Source organism: Gavialis gangeticus, unplaced genomic scaffold, assembly GCF_001723915.1.
Source record: "Gavialis gangeticus isolate Ggan-Ray unplaced genomic scaffold, GavGan_comp1, whole genome shotgun sequence".
Taxonomy (NCBI): Eukaryota; Metazoa; Chordata; order Crocodylia; family Gavialidae; genus Gavialis; species Gavialis gangeticus.
The window spans coordinates 9121958-9125999 of NW_017729011.1; positions in this window are offsets into that span (position 1 = coordinate 9121958).

The following is a 4042-nucleotide window of genomic DNA, read 5'->3' on the forward strand; positions in this document are numbered from 1 at the left end:
TGGGATGCTCCTGCCAGTGTGGGGCAATCTCCATTGCCCCCCACTGCCACACACCATGTGGGGGGCTCTGCATGAGCCCCCCAAAGACCCAAGGCCACTGCAGGAGCTGTGAGTCCTGGGGCTTTTCTTGGCTTTTTTTTTCTTAAAGGACCAGAGCCCCGGCAGGTGAGGCAGCCATGGTGGGCTGGGGGAGCAGGCATCGGGGGTCAAGGGGGTTCGGAGAGCCCCCCATGCAGCGTGGGGCAGTGGGGAGCAGCAGGGATCACCCCCACCTGGAAGCACCTGGTGAGCACCAGGGTTTTTTTTTAAAGTACCAGGAGCTGGGGTGGGCAGGGGCAGCCATGGAACGGGCAGGGGTCCCCCCATGGTCCTCTCCCCCCTCCCCCAGCCCACCTTTCCCTGCCCCAGTACTTACCAGCTCAGAGTTCAGTATGTACCAGCTCCCTGCTGCAGCCACTGAGGACTGCCCAAATCATCAAAACTCTTTGAATCTTTTCCGAAGATTAGGAGAGCTTTGAATCAATTCAGACCTTTAAATTGGTCTCCTGATTCGATTCAGATTCAGAGATTTGGCCACGGAATCGGGCCAAATATCCTTCAAATCGAATCACCACCTGAAGCTTCATACAGCCCTAGTGTCTACACGTGACTAGCAGCTACTTTGCTGTAGTGGTGTCCTCCTTTGTTACAGGATGCCACTATGGTGATGTAGCTGCTAAAAATAACTGTGCGCTGCACATATGGCACAGGATGGGCAGTTATTGTGCCATGCTTTAGTACTTCCAAAAGGAAGTACTAAGGCATGGCAAAGTAACAACGTTGCCATAGGGCAACATGTAGATGCACCCATCAATTAATAAAATCCTAGCAAATCTATTTCCATACATCATAATTATAACGTAGTGATCCTTCCAAAACTAAACAACATACCTTACCACAAACCTATGGAAATTCCTTTTTTAGTTACACACATTATTCTTGTTATATATTGTACATATTCTACAACCTTACTACCTGTGCAACTTCTTGCTTAGGGCTTTAATGCTAGGTAGGAATCCCTGGTCTATATATATATGGAATTTAAGATAGCTGCATTTGCACAAGGAAGCACAAATACTATACTTTCTTTTCTGGGGACATTTTATTTGTTTTTCCCTTCTTTGCTGTTGTTTGATTTAGGGTTTTTGGTTTTTTTTGTAAACCAATATAAAAGCCATCCAGACTTAAAATGCTATTGCTGTTTGCCTAGCACAACCTTACAGCATTCAGCTCCTATTAGCCTCTGAGTAACTTCATATAATCCCCAGGCAAAACACACCTGGAAGGCACTGTTTCTGGCTGGATTCTATCACTTTAAATTAGATTAAAGTTATTTAAAGTTTTTAAATTTTATATTACATGTAATATATATGAAAATGAACAATAAAAGTGAATATAAAGTCAAAAGAAAGCTTAAGAAACAATTTAAAATTACTGGCATCCAGGAAATAAAGCCAGGTGGAATCACTTTACAGTTCTATGATTTGAGAATTCTAAAGATTCCACTAGGAAAGTAACTACTAAGCACATGTTAAAATCCGTCCTTATTCAGAAGAGTATGCGAGCATAAACGGGCTTAAAGTCTACTGACTTCAAAGTCTACTGACTTTTAAGAATCTATTTCAATGTTTCATTACATCAAGGATTGAGTACTTAAGTTGCAGGACTGAGCTCTACAACAGCTAATGTTAAAAGCACTGCTGCAGGGCTTAATACAGACATTTTATTGTGATACAAGTATCCTGTTGCATCAGTAGTAAGTAATAATCTTTAGCCAGAACTTTAAAATCAGTTTTTATAATTCTAGAGCCAAGGTTTCATTCTCTATTAATTTTCAAGGGATAATTTTCTTCTTACTCATTTCTGAACTATTGAATTCAATTGATTTCAGTGACATCACTTTTGATTTCCACTGAGCAAGCATAGAATCAGTCCCCATGTGTTGTTTGAAGAACTTCTGTAGAATGCTATTTTTTTCTGTAGAATTGACTCACAACTTACACTAACCAAAGACATTTGATTGTGATTTAGATGCTCCAGAGGAAGGAGGCCCAGAAAGTTAAAGGACAATTAGATTTGCATACAAATTTTATTTCTTTTTGCCATAGAGCATACATGTATTGAACAAACCAAAACTGAACCTAAGTACAATGCCCTGCCTGTACCAGAATGCCCCAGAATGCTCGGGGCTGCCTGGGGCTTGTCTTCCTATATAAGGCATTTATTCAAAATAAAAATAAACTATTATTGAGTTACAAGCAAGATATTCAGATAAAAACAATATTAACATTGGAATACTTTACATTATCTACTTTGTTATAGTTTATTTATTTACATTATACTGGTAGATTTATTTAAACATTTTATATCTGCATGCATAGCTAGAGCCCCTGGCTGTATTGTCTCATGGAAAACAGTTTTATTTATATATTTTATGTAAATAGCCTTTAAATATAAAGGCTTTGACACACTGGGCCCAATTCTGTACTTGACTGGACTCTATTATGTTCTCACACTGGTGTCAATCTTGAAGAATTCAATTGAAGTCAATGGAATTACACCTGTGTAAAGCCTGTGATCCAAGCTTATATGTGGGTATAATTTGAAGTGCATGAATAATTCCCTGGGTTTTTGGTTGCAGCTGTGTTGGTATAAGGACATAGGCATGCAAGGTTCTTCGCATAGTTGTGATTCGTAAGTTGGTCTAATAAAAGATCTCACATCTACTTAAGGAATCTTGTCTAAATAATTCTCTTGACTTCGAGCACGTAAGTATATATTTTCAGGACTGCTGTCAAGATTCATTTTAGGAGTTGCCTTTGGAAGCTTTGAACAAACCCCTTTTTTCTTGAAATTGTTTTGAGAAATATATATTTTTAAATTGTTTTTTTTTAATGGGTAATAAACATTGTAACTAATTTTTGGCAGGAAGGATTGATTTTTTTTGTGATTTATTTATTTTCCCTTGTCCTTCATTTTTTTCCTCCATAGTTTTTTCCCACCCAGTGTTTGCCTGGGAAAATAAAATGATGATATGATGCCATTACAGTCTCAGTCTGACAAATACATACAACCGGATCTGGTAAAGATATACACATGCACTTAACTTCATATATGATAGGTAATTCCATTGAAATCAAGGGGACTGCTTGTGGTGCAAAGCCACTGTAGAATGTTACCATGAGTTGTCTCATCAGAGTGAAGAGTCAGTTGCAGTATTATAGCACTAGAAAAGTAAAGCACTAACAGTAGTGTCTGAAATTGGGGTCTACATTTGTTAAAGTGGCTGGTGATTTTGGATGTTTTGATATTTGGGTGCTCAACTTTACAGACCTTAAAAGCACATGAATTTAAGAAAGTGCTATATTTTCACCCTCTGAAAATCTGGTCCTTTAAAATTGCTTCTAAATGACTTAGTTTCTTTTAAAAATGAAGTCTAAGTTGTTGTATTCCAATGGGAGTCAAGCACTTCAGTATCTCTCAGGATCTAGCTCTTAGGGTCCTTTAGAAATTTTTATTCCATGTAAAAGGACTGCAGAATCAATTTTTCTTTTTGCAGAAAGCCAATGCACTTTTAACTTCAATAGCACTTCAAAGGGGTTTGGCCAGTGTCAGCAAAGTGAAGAATACTACCCACAGCAACTAAAATCTTTTTGCCTGCGGAAAGACTCAAAGAAGAATGTTAGACTTAAAGAAAAAAAAATGGAGTGGTGAAGGAGAAATGGATGGAAATGAAGAAAGTAATTTCAAGTCTCCTAATAAAGCCTTCCACTGGGCATTTCTACATGTGAACATTTACTGCACAGTAACCAAAATTACTGCGCAGTATGGGCATGCATTTACATGTGCATGCCCATATCGCACAGTAAATATGGTGACTTATGCTGACTCGAGCATAAATTTGAGCATCATGCAAGTATCAAATTTAAGCCCAATTTGTTACTCCGCAGTAATGAACGTGGAGATGCCTTACTGTGCAGTAACAGTGCATGTGTGGACTGAC